This window comes from Gossypium arboreum, chromosome 13 (genome assembly GCF_025698485.1).
Source record: "Gossypium arboreum isolate Shixiya-1 chromosome 13, ASM2569848v2, whole genome shotgun sequence".
Lineage (NCBI taxonomy): Eukaryota > Viridiplantae > Streptophyta > Magnoliopsida > Malvales > Malvaceae > Gossypium > Gossypium arboreum.
The window spans coordinates 3,295,668-3,309,619 of NC_069082.1; the positions used below are offsets into that span (position 1 = coordinate 3,295,668).

Genomic DNA, 13,952 nt, shown 5'->3' on the forward strand with positions numbered 1-13,952 from the left:
TAATATAAATGGTAAAGTTGTAGTTTCGATCTCTCTACCATGTTCACATTTGGAATTTAGTGATTATATTTTAATTTGACATAATTCGGTCATCATTAGTTAGTCCAAATAATTAAAACCCTTAATTATATTAATAAAATGATTACATAAATTTCTCTTAAAAATACTTTTCTAATACAATACATATATTTTTGCATGAACTTGGAATGAATATTTTGAAGTGAAAATTGAACTCAACATTTTGATCAAGGTTCAACTATTCCAACTAACCAATAACATTATGTAGAGGAACCAAATTATATGAAATTAAAGAATTGATACTAAATTTTAAATTGTGGGATCATTTATCATTTGTCATTTAATTTTTTATTAAAAAATACTAAAAACAATATATGCATTACAAATTATAAAAACATGTTTGAATGAAATTGATTAATATTAATTTCTTTTGGTACATAACATATCATTAAATTTTAAGGAAAAAAATACTTGATGCCATCTCTAGCTCCCATGTTTTTCACGTTTATTTGATTTCCATTCCATTTTTAATGCATCGGAAAGTTTAGTTCCCCTCATTTCTATTTGAATTAAAGGTCAACCATAATTTTCATAAATTTTCATTCCAGCACTACATTTATTTATCACCTGCTGGTAATTCAAAGATATTGTACACTCATTTTAGTCACCAAATTTTTGTAACTTAATTTATCTTTTTAATTTCCTTTTATTTTATTCTTTTATAATTCATTTTTTTACTAAAAGGAAAATTTTGAGATTTTTTACAGAGAATTATTTAGGTTTTTACATGAATAAACCATTTTTTCTTTTTAATTTATTATTATTATTAATTTTAGTTTTTTCAATAAAAGGAAAAGTCAAGATTTTATAACTAAATTACCTAAAAAGGCCTTTTTCCATGCATATTTATGGAAATAGGCCGATTTTTACAGAACGCGCCTACGTGGTCGCGTTTTAGGGGGAAATGCCAGGAAATCTCTCCCTTGAGGAAGCGTTTTTCGCCACGTCATCCAAAAACACACTTATGTGGAAGCGTTTTGCTGACGTGGTGAAAAACACTTCCTCAAGGGAGCGATTTGCTCCGTGTTTTTATGTTAGGGATATTTACAGGTTTAGTCCCTATGATTTTTTAGGGTTTTTAGGGTTAGGGTTTTGCTAAAATAAGTTAGGGTTTAGTATTTGTTAAAACAAGTTAGGGTTTAGAGTTTTAGTAGTTTTTAAAAATAAATCAAGATTTAGTGTTATTTTATAAAAATTATTTAAATTAAGGTTAATTGTTTTAAATAATTTAAGTTAGGGTTTTAAATAAATTAGGGCTTAGGTTTTATGGTTTTAAATAGATTAAGTAAATTAGGGTTCTAGAATTTTAAATAAATTAAGTTAGTGTTTAAAATAAATTAAATTAGGTTTCAGGTTTAGGGTTTATTAAATTAGGGTTTATGTTTTTAAATAGATTAAGTAAATTAGGGTTCTAGGGTTTTAAATAAATTAAGTTAGGATTTTAAATAAATTAAATTAGGGTTTTGGATTTAGAGAATTAGGGCTTATGTTTTTTTAAAATAGATTAAGTAAATTAGGGTTCTAAGGTTTTAAATAAATTAAGTTAGGGTTTAAAATAAACTATATTAGGTTTTAGGGTTTATTAAATTAGAGTTTATATTTTTAAATAGATTAAATAAATTAGGGTTCTAGGGTTTTAAATAAATTAAAATAGGGATTAGGGTTAAAATTAATTAAATTAGGGTTTAGTTTTTTTAAAAACAACATTGTGTTTATTTTTAACAAAATTGACTATTTTTACCCTGAAAAAATAATTTTGAGAAGACATTTCTGAACAAATAGTGTTAAAAACGCTTCAAGCAGGATGCAATGTCATTAAAAATATAGACAAAAGCTCCCACACGAATGCTCTTTTGCTATAGTAGTTCCTGAAAAAATAATTTTGAGAAGACGTTTCTGAACAAATAGTGTCAAAAATGCATTAAGCAGGATGCAATGTCAGTAAAAATACAGAAAAAAGCTCCCACGTGGACACTCTTTTACTACAGTAGTTCTTGAAAAAATAATTCTGAGAAGACGTTTCTGAACAAATAGTATCAAAAACGCTTCAAGTAGGATGCAATGTCAGCAAAATTTCTAAAAAAAGCTCCCACATGGGCGTTCTTTTTCTACAGTAGTTCCTGAAAAATAATTTTGAGAAGACGTTTCTGAACAAATAGTGTCAAAAACACTTCAAGCAGGATGCAATGTCAGTAAAATTTCTGAAAAAGCTCCCATGTGGACGCTCTTTTTCTACAGTAGTTCAAGCTTGGCCTTAGGCTATAAACGAGGCAAATATCATTCTCAGGTTGCATAAGTTTCAGCAAGAATAATTAGAGAGGCTAAGTAGAATAGAAATTAAATATGAGTGAACGTATTAGTGATGTTATTTACTATGATGGTGAGGTCTATGAAACTGAGAAAGTCGCCAAGTAGATTTTATAGAATTTATAGAATTTATAGAATTTCGTAAAAGAATTAGGGGAAAAATCTTCGGAACGACGCCAAGTAGGGTTTCTTCTATTAAGTATCGATTTTGTGCTTCGATTGATCCCGTGACATAAGACTCATTTGATATCAAAGATGTTCGTAGCTTTGAAGTGTGGTGCAGACTTATCTCGCTAGTGGATCACCCTATCTTGAGTTATATGTGCAATTTTCATCGCCAAATGAAACATTTGTGACTTCAACATCAACTATTTTTTGAGAGAAATACACGACCCCTAGCTGACACTCCGTTAGTGGGAGACAGAACACGAAATTGCCCGTGTTTGGTGGTAGTATGGAAAACACAACTCTTGCACTATATTCGGTTAGTGGATGGGACATGTACATCGATGGGTTGATGTTCGATGCTAAAAATACGTATTGGGGAACGACATCAACTTCTAGTGGTTGGAAATGTACATATGATTAGGGACGTTACGAAACGTCCACAAGAAGAGATGATGTACTCCCTACAACATCCACCGGCGAGGGGACCTCATACATTACAGATGATAATGGGTTGGATGATGAGTCTGATGTGGATCCACCTCAAGAGCCCGGCCTTGATGGTGCAAAAGTTATATTATTTTCTAAACCGGAGCCTGTTCTATCTAGACCTGAAGATGTTAAAGAGGGTTCATATGAAGAAGAAGATCTGCGACTCAGGGTGTACTCACCTCCAGCCCACATGCATAATGTCGATATCTCGACAGATGATGCATTGGAGTTCCCAGATCTACCATACAGAAAGCATGAGCATATATGTTCCACATTGGATTCGGGTAATTTAGAAGTTGGTAAGGAGTTTTCCAGTAATGATAGTTTTCTTGGTGCTTTGAAACAACATAGCATCAATCACGGGGTTAACTACAACGTGGTTAAATCCAAATTCGAGAAGTTTGAAGCCAAGTGTGCAGTGCAAGACGATACATGTTCATGGAAAATAATGGCTTCTTTAAGGAAAAAGACAGGTTTGTGGGAGACAAAAAAGTACAAAGGTCCACATACCTGTGTTACCGGTACAATATCACTAGGTGTTTAGGGTTTTGAATAATAATGTTATTAATTAATATTGCATTATTTAACGTACTTCGTTGACAAGTGTTTCACAATATCATCCCAAGATGAATTCAGACATGATAGCTAGCTTAATACTATTGATTTTGAAGGTGGATCCTAGGACTTTTGTGTCATGCATAATTGCCAGTACTCGTAGCCAAATAAGGTACATGCCCTTTTATCGCAAGGCTTGGATAGCTAAGCAAAAGGCTTTGGAAAAGATGCATAGTGGGTGGGACGCTTCATATAATGAGGTTTGGCAGCGGGGTCAGGTGTTGGAGAAGTATGTCCTAGGTTGCATAACAGACCTTGAAATGGTCCCTGTATACTACAACGACCGATTGCTCCGTGGATGCCAAGTGTTCAAATGTCTGTTTTAGAACTTTAAGCAATGTCGGGACGCATTTGTGTACTGTAAGCCATTGGTACAAATTGACGGTACATTTATGTATGGTAGATATACCCATCGGCTATTACTAGCTGTAGCACAGGAAGACAGTAGGAGGATCCTTCCAATTACATTTGTAATAACATCGGGGGAGTCAACTGATGATTGAGATTTCTTTCTTTCTCGATTAAGGGGGCATGTATGCCCCCAACTTGATATCTGCGTTATATCGGATCGGGGCACTGGAATACTAGTCGCAATTGAGCGACATGAAAGCCTATGGGATCGCACACTCTATCGGTATTGTCTAAGGTATGTTGCGTTCAACTCCTACAGGCAATATCAGTCTACGACTGAACGAAAGTAAGTGACCAACATGGGTATTTAATCTCTATTAATATACTGTCGGTTGTAATATTCAATTTATCCTGAATAGAATATTGGTATGTAATTTTCGCTATCAACTTATATTGGTAGGGTACGAGATCAATAAGGATGAGATGTTGAGGATTTTGTGTTTAGTTAACGATCAAGGAGCAGACTACCCCTGTAGCATACCCTTCGAACAGTGGATACAAGTATACGACGACAGCCTACGATATGGTCATATAACCATAAACCTAGTTGAATGCATAAATTATGTTCTAAAAAGAGCGCGTCATTTACCGATAACGTCGGTTGTGCAAGAGATATATTTTCGTTTGGCAGCACTATTTCCAAAGTGAGTAGTGAATTATAAAGGCCAAATACAGGGAGGCCATGTATGGTTACGGAAGGTATTGCAAAAAATTAACAAGGCCAAGACACGGGCCAACACGATGCACACTGTATGTCACGATAGCGACAATCTATGGTTTCGTGTAATAGAGTTTGACAGACCGAGCCAATGTATTATTGGCAGGCAATATTGTGTACACCTGATAAATAGGGATTTCGATTATGGGACGTTTGATGCACTTTGTTATCCATGCGCTCATGCAATTGCAGCTGGTCAGAATCTCTGTTTGGATCCAATAAGATATGTCGATGAAGTGTACAAAATAGAAAACATGTACAATATGTGGAGACACGTATTCCCATCGATCCCAAATGAACGTAAGTGGTCGTCTATATCACTTGCTCCGTTTAAGTTGTTACCAGATAGAAAATTGTGTCGTAAACCAAAAGGTCGACCTTGCTCGAGTAGAATACATAATAATATAGATATCCGGGAAAGAACGAACCAACAAAAGTTGTGTGGATGGTGTAAGAACCCAAGTCATACAATTCAATCATGTCCAAACCAAAATAGTTGATAATTGCTGTAATGAAACGATGTTGCATTATTTCTATTCCGCCTTATTCAAAAGAACTTATATTTTATTAAAATTATAAAATAAAAAAATTAATTTACTATTAAAATATAAAAAAAAATCAACTTTTTTTTATTAAATGAAACAATATAGAAATAGCTTCTACAAATATATTAAAAATAAATCAATGTATATACTGGTCGAAATCAGTGCCACATGGAGGTGAACGACGATTACGCATTGGATTCCTCTTTGGTTGCTCTGGCGGGGGTTGTGGTTGCTCCGGTTGTGGGTGTTAAGAGGATGACCCACCTTAGTAGAATAAAGAATGTAGAGGTGTTTGCATTACCTACGGCGAAGGTGTTTGAATCCCATAAGGTGATGGGGAATGGTAATAAGATGAGCTCTCCGACGGTGCCTCACGTGATCCCTCCGGTGACGATGGCCTATATATCATTGGTTGAGTTGGAATCATCGAAAAAGGAGATGCACCGGGCTATGCATTCCAACCTGGCATAGGAATAAGAAAAGGAAACATATATGGGTTAGGATACATATAAAGGCTAGGATATGCACTTGACATAATCTGAAAGGGCTGTGATGTGGGTGTCGTAGGTTAAGGCATTGGGCCCAGTGATTGTGTGGACGTTGTTGATAGGCCAGGTGATTGTATAGGCGCTATTGATGGGCCCGTGCCATCATCCCTTCTCTTTGGATTTAAAGGGCCCCGTCGTTCCCTTTCCACACAGATTTGCCAACGCGTTTGATCTTCCGACAGTAAATATGGCTTGCCATGGATCCTAAACCATGGCATGTAATCCAAGGTGCACGCTAACTCTAAGATGATGATCGGTTCGCGATTAGGTATATGATCGTATATGTTTTCTAAAATTTCGATATATTCCAACCAGAATAACAGCCAATTAGTATTCGTTAGTCGTAAGTCAATTTTGTGTTACTCATCGAGCACCTTAGGTTCCTTAGGAATCGGTTGTGAAAATCCAAATTGTTGCAACACTCTATCCATCTGGTGCATCTCGACAATAGAATAGTTTACCAATGGGACCTTAACATGCCAAATGTTCAGATTTTGAAAGAATTCTTCTAGAATTACTGCCTGTATTGCCAGATCCTCGTATGGTATCCATTGAAACTATATGAACGGGATAAAAATATTAGTTATATACATAATACTAAATACTAAATACTAAATATGAAACGACTATTTTATGTATATATATTTTATTTAATACTTACTTGCGCTTCCGACCGTTGGTCTAATAGAAGCCGTATATCTTCAAGAGCAGCAGGTATTCCAACATAACTTGCTAGATGGTTCCACCTAATTAAATAAATTTTCAGCATACAATTTTATTTTAGGTCTATGGAATAATTGTAAAATTAAATAAAAATTTTACCTTGTTATGAGTGGAAATGTATATGGGTGGTTCACTCGAGGACATAAAAATGGAAACTGAAACCGAGCCTATGATTGTAGTAGTGATAGGCAACCTCTAATTTTTACTTTATTTGGTGGTGTCACCCCGCACATCTCCCAGTACAATGTTGCCAACACGGCAAACCCCCAACTAAGTTCACCAGCTGCTCTAAAATAAACGAGTTTCAGTAGCTACCTCAGATGTATGAGGTTTTGTGACAAGTCTTGCATCAGAGAACCTCCAATCATTTCAAGGATGTATGCCCGAGCATATCGTATTCTTTCTAATTCAGTCGAATCATCCTTGACTCCGGGAATGTGTCTCGTACCCAGCCCATCTCGATCTGACCTCTGTAAATATTATCCGAAATCACACCCAAAAGATCGTATCATATGGCTCCCCAATTAGTAGATTCAACAGACCCGATGAGTGCGGCCCCATTTACTGGCAATCCTAATTGTAACTGGACGTCTCCAAAGTGATAGTACACTCTCCGCATGAAAGATGGAATGTGTGCGTCTCTAATCTCCACCTCTCTATTAATGCGCTGATGAGTTTCGGGTTCAACTTGCACCCCCGGCCTATAGTGGCCGCATGTCAAAAACCCACTTCCCTCAAGTAATTTTCTATCAACGGTGATGGCAGACTAGACATGTTACGAATATAACATTGTAACACCTGATCTACAGACTATTATAAAAAATTATAAAATACAAATTAATTAAAATTACATAAATGAAAAAATATTAAATAATATTTAAAAATTAAAATAAACAGTTACCATTTTCATTTGTTCGACGGAGATATGTTTATAATCGAGACGAATTAATCCCCCGGCCGTTGCTAACACAATCAAATATTTTTGAAATTTTAAAAAAAATAATACTAATCTAGAAAAAATAAAAATAAAAAATTAATTATAAAGAGCTTTGAGAAATTTAATAAGAAATTTGAGAGCCCTAGGGAGAAATTGTAAAGAATTTTTGCTAAATTATTAAGAAATTTTGTGTGAAAATAAGTTGAGAGGAGGGGGTTTTTTATAGTTTTTTTTTTTACCGTTGAAACCCCCCCCCAATGGTCAAAAAAAATGTAGCCGTTGGGGTTGAAAAAGTCAGGAAATTGCGCCCCTAAGGGAGTGTTTTTTGCCACGTCAGCAAAACGCCCTAACGTGGACGCGTTTTGCTGACGTGGCAAAAACGTTCCCTTAGGGGTGCGATTTCCTGGCTTTGTTCCCCTAAAACGCGGCCACGTAAGCGCTTTTGTCAAAAATGACCCTTTTTGATAAATAATGTTGTAATTGGCCCATTTTCGTAAATTTACTTGGAAATGGGCCTTTTTAGGTAATTTAGTCAGATTTTATAGGGAATTACCTAAGTTTTAATAGAGAAAACTTGGATTGAAAAACTATTTTATCTTTTTAATTTCCTCCCCTTCTTTTAGACTTAATTTTAGTTTTTTTTTAGTATAGACACCTATTTTTGTTCGAGCCCAATTGGAGGCCCATTTGTATATTTGGTTTTTCTTGGGCCCATTCGAAGCCCACCCAATTTTGGTCAAATGGAGGTATTTGTTTTTATCTTATTTTTTACTTTTCTTTTTGGTCAAATGGAGGCTTTTCATATTTTGTTCTTTAAAAAAAAGTTAAAAAAACAACAACAACAACAAACATTTTATTTCTTTTCTTCTTCTTTTTTTTCCCATACACATATCATGAGGGATTGGGTTTGGGCTTTGATGAAGGGGACGTCACCGGAACATTGGTCCTCTGCCCCTAAGAGCCCCAAAAATCCTTTTTTTTTCCCCTTCCCCTTTTTAAAATAAATGTTTTTTTTTAAAAAAAGGTTTGATCTTGGAAAAAGTTTTGATTTTTTTAAAAAAATAAAAAGTTTAGATTTTAAAATAAAATGGTAAAATTGCATCTCCGATCTCTCTACTATGTTTGCATTTGAGATTTAGTTATTATATTTTAATTTGATATAATTTGATCATCTGTTTTATAATGAAATTAGTTAGTCTGAATAATTAAAATCCTTAACTATATCGATAACATGATTATGTGAATTTCTCTTAAAAATATTTTTCTAACACAATACATATATTTTTGCATGAAGTTGGAATGAATATTTTAATGGATAAATTTGAACTCAACATTTTGGCCATAATAATTACTATTTCAACTAACTAACGTCGATCGAATTATATCAAATTAAAGAATAGATATTAAATTCTTAGATCCATCAGTAAAATACTAAAATTAATATATGCATTACAAATGATAAAAACATGTTTGAATGAAATTTATTAACTACTTTCGGCACAAATCATTATTATTTATAAAAGGATTTCCCTGGACGAAGTTGGGGAAAATATAATTTTTATCATACAAAACTAAAAAAAAGTAAAAAAAACAATCAAATAATAAACAATAAGCAATTTGAGAATTCAACTTCAGGACCAAATAGTATGATTACCGATTTCACAAATGGAATTATAAATTACAATCAATAATAATAAAACTATTACATGCATAAATGGACGAATTGATAGCTTTCGGATCTAAGCTATAATAAATTTAAATAAAATTCACATTATACTTAAAATAGATTAAAGTTTGAACTCATAAATGTAAATGTTGGAAAAATTGTAATTTATAAGAACTTTGAGGTATATTCTCAATAGATAAAGGTGGAGAGTTGAATCATAAAATTATGGTTTCATATTCTACTCCATGACCTTTACAATGGTAGATCATATGCTCAAAATGGTTGAGTGATGAATGAGAAATTGGTGCTCAAAGTAAGCTACTTGGAAGATTTGTTGGGGAAAAGAAAAGCTTAGATCCCACATTGATTAAATACCAAGTATGAGATATGTATATATATGAGAACCCACTTTTAAAGAAAATGAATTATTAAACTTGGAACTTTGCTTTGTGTATAGGGTGTGTAGTTCCAAACTTCTTGTAGTTGAGGCTTACACTAAATGTTAGACCCAAAAACTCATTCCTTATTTTTAATTTTTAGTTTTTGTTATGTTATTTATTTGTTTTTTATATCTGATAATTTAAATATAAATTATTTAATTTAATTTATTTATATATATAAATATTTGTTTACTTATATTTATATATTTTTATTAGCTAATGTTTTTTTTCATCAGATTTGTTAGCATAAATATCAAATTCCAAGTTATATATATATAAAGGTTAGAAAGGAGTGGAGATAAAGCAACCATTGGTCACCTATCGCATCCTAGATACATGATTTGAAACAATGGAGTTGAAAAGGGTGTATGTTAATGGAATGAATGAGCAAGGTGATTTTGATCCGAGTTCACCTCCTCAATTCCGGATTGCCAATATCCGAGCTGCCATACCGAAGCAGTGTTGGATCAAGAATCCATGGAGGTCAATGAGTTATGTTTTTAGGGATGTCAGTGTGGTTTTTTCTTTAGCAGCAGCTGCAGTCTACTGCAATAGTTAGTTGTTTTGGCCAATCTACTGGTTTGCCCAAGGAACCATGTTTTGGGCTGTCTTTGTCCTTGGACATGATTGGTAATAGTACACTTCATTTCCTTTTTCTTGTTTTTAATATAACTCTTTATCTTAGTTTTGGATTTGCAGTGGCCATGGAAGCTTTTCAGACAATGCTATTTTGAATAGTGTGGTGGGACATATCTTACATTCTTCAATTCTTGTTCCTTACCATGGATGGTAAGTTCAATCAGGTAAATATTTGTTCTTTATTTTGTATGATTGCAACTACATAACATAATCTGAAAATCTTACAGGAGAATAAGCCATAGAACTCATCATCAGAACCACGGAAATGTCGAAAAGGATGAGTCATGGGTGCCGGTACAACATTTTCGACCTTATTTTTCTTATAATTCATCCGTGCTATATATATCAAGTTCCAGACTAACCCTTCATACTTTTGGTTTTTAATCTCAGTTGCCTGAGAATATTTACAAGAAACTCGACACGAGTACGCGATTACTGCGATTCACCGTCCCCTTTCTCCTATTTGCATTCCCCATGTATTTGGTGAGAAAGCTTGTTTTGTTTGGCTAGTAAGGAGTTAAATTTGGCTATTTTTGTTTTCATTACAGTGGTTTAGAAGCCCAGGCAAAGAAGGATCTCATTTCAACCCTTACAGCAACTTGTTTAGCCCCCAAGAGAGGAAACTTGTGATGATATCCAATGCCTGTTGGTCTCCAATGGTTATTATACTTGCCTACGTATCTTTTACAGTTGGTCCATCCCACGTGTTTAAGCTCTATGGCATTCCCTATTTGGTACGTCAAGTTGTGTGAGTCACTTGCGCTTAAGTTTCGATCGATCAAGCTGAGCCATTTTATTCTGGTTTCGTAGATTTTCGTGATATGGCTAGATTTATTGACTTATCTACATCACCATGGCCATGAGCACAAACTACCTTGGTACCGTGGCAAGGTAACCTACAATTTAACTTTGTATGTAGGCATTTAAGAGTAAAAAATTGTTCAAACTTGAGAGGTTTTTTTCATTTACATGACAGGAATGGAGTTATCTCAGAGGAGGGCTTACAACAGTGGATCTTGATTATGGTTTATTCAATAATATCCACCATGACATTGGCACACATGTCATCCATCATCTCTTCCCTCAAATCCCTCATTATCACTTAGTGGAAGCTGTATGTAAAATATTCTTTAGAAACAATTAAACCGATTGATTTCATAAGATAAAATGAAGGCCGTGTTTTCTGGGTTTTGCAGACTAAAGCGGCAAAACCGGTTATAGGAAAATTCTATCGGGAGCCGAAGAAATCAGGGGCTGTTCCATTTAATTTGATCAATAATTTAATCACAAGCCTCGGACAAGATCATTACGTCAGCAATAGTGGAGATATATAGTGTTCTATCAGACTGATCTAAACCTGTTTCAGTTGCTTTCCCATGCCAAATCTGAATGATACAATAACTAAGATTAAGGGCCATAAGTTGTTCATTTCTCACTTGTTTTCAATGTTGTAATTTTAATTTTAATTGTTTAAATAATATATTTTAAATTTTAATTAATTTTTAGTTCATTGTTCAAATTATTGAAAATAACTCAAATATATTAACAAATTTTCAATTAATAATTAAAGAATTTATACCATAGCAAAAATTGGATATATTGTAGATCAATAATTTTTAATAATATTAAAAAATCCATATCATATTTAAGGTATAATATAATTTTAAAGAAAAATAACATTATTTAAAATAATAATTAATAAATATAATTAAAATATATCAATATTTTGATAATTTAGATATAATGCTAATAAAAACCTTAATAGTCATTAAAGCATATTTGTACAAATTATAATTTTTATGAGTCATAATTGATATATTGTAAATTAAAATCTTGTTCAATTTTCATAAATTTTTTTATAGATAATAAATTGACTATAATAAAAATATAATATAACATTTTAAATTATATAAATGTATTATTTATAAGCTGTTATATATGAAATATAAACTTACCTATTATATAAATAATTAAAATTTGTTATTTAAAATTAAAGTAATACAATTTTTTTACTTTTTGGTTGATGGAAATAAAATAATTTCAAATAAAGTATTTCAATAAAAAATTAACTGTTTATTTATTTATTATTATATAAATTCATTTAATAAAAATCTTTTAATAGAACCAAAATTGGGTATAGTACCAATAAAGGCCCATTTCTGAAATTATTTACGGAAATGGGCCGTTCCAAAAAATAATAACAGGTATGGACTGAAAACCCAAATACGTGCTATCATGGACGAGTTTTCAGGGGATAACACAGAAAAGCACGATAACGAGGACATGTTTTTCCTCGTATCAGGCAAAAGTACGCTAACATGGACTTGCTTTTCCCCATGTAGTCTCCTGTGGGTTATTTGTAAATTAGGGCTTAGGTTTAGGGTTTTTGGGTTTGATTAGGGTTTAACAAAAATTAAATTAGGGTTTAAGGTTTAAATTTTTTTTAATTGCTAAGTATTGTTCTGGAAAAAATAAATTTGACATGATTTGTTTTGAAAAATTTATTTTGACAACATGAATTTTGTTTTTTTTTTTTTAAAAAAAGCTCTAAGTAGGATGCACATTTAGTAATAGTATAGAAAAAGCTTCCAGCTGGACGCTTTTTCTACGATGATTTTGAAAAAATAACTTTGAGAAGACGGTTCTGAAAAAATATCCCGGGATTTCGAAAAAATCTGATAGTTAGGGTCGAAAAACACTCTAAGAAGGATGCACTGTCAGCAAAAGTACTAAAAAAGCTCCCAATTGGACGCCTTTTTCAGTAGTGCTGGTGACAGTGCATCCTCCTTGTAATGTTTTTCCCCTACAAATTTCAACCCCCACTATCCAGGGAATTATATAGAAATGAGCATCCCACTATCCCTTTGGCTATAAATTACCCAAATTCCATTCTTTGGTTGCATAAGTTACAACAAGAGAAATTGAAGAAGTTCAAAAGAATAGACATTGAAGAATTTGAGAAGGTATAAGTTGATTTATTGTGTTAATTTTTATACAAATCATTATATTTTTGCATAATGTTTTTTTTTGAATTTCTTTCGACAGATAATTTGGTGGAAAATAAGTGGACGTATTAATTTTTTTTATTTACTACGATGGTGAGATCAGTGACACCTAGAACGACGTTTTTTTATCGAAGAACACAACGACTGGTTTTAACCAAAACATAGGATTGACAGAACTTTGTAAAAGAATTAGGCACAAAATCTTCGGAACAACGCCAATGAGAGTTTCATCTATTAAGTATCGATTTTGTGCTTCGGTTGATCCCATGACATATGACTCATTTGATATCAAAGGTGCTCGTGACTTGAAGGCGATGGTGCAAACACACCTTGGTAGTGGATCGCATTATCTTGAGCTATACATGGAATTTTCAAGGCTAGATGAAACACTTGCGACTTCAACATCTACTACTATTCAAGAGGAATACACAATCCCTGCCCAACACCCCGTTAGTGGGAGGTAGAACACTAAACCGTCTATTTTTGGTTGCAGGACGGAATACACGACCCCTGCACGACACTCTGTTAGTGGATACGACATGCACCTCGATGGGTCGATGTTTAATGCTGGAAATACTTATTGGGGAATGAAATTAGCTTCTAGTGGTTCGCAATCTAAATCTGATTGGGGACATTCTGAAAAGTACACGAGAAGGGTTGACA

The 13,952-nt window shown here is 33.3% G+C and overlaps 1 pseudogene; it reads left to right on the forward strand.

The window, feature by feature from the left end:
• The first annotated feature begins 9,945 nt into the window (after positions 1–9,945).
• On the forward strand, positions 9,946–11,704 carry LOC108463146 (acyl-lipid omega-3 desaturase (cytochrome b5), endoplasmic reticulum-like; annotated as a pseudogene).
• The last annotated feature ends 2,248 nt before the right edge of the window (positions 11,705–13,952 follow it).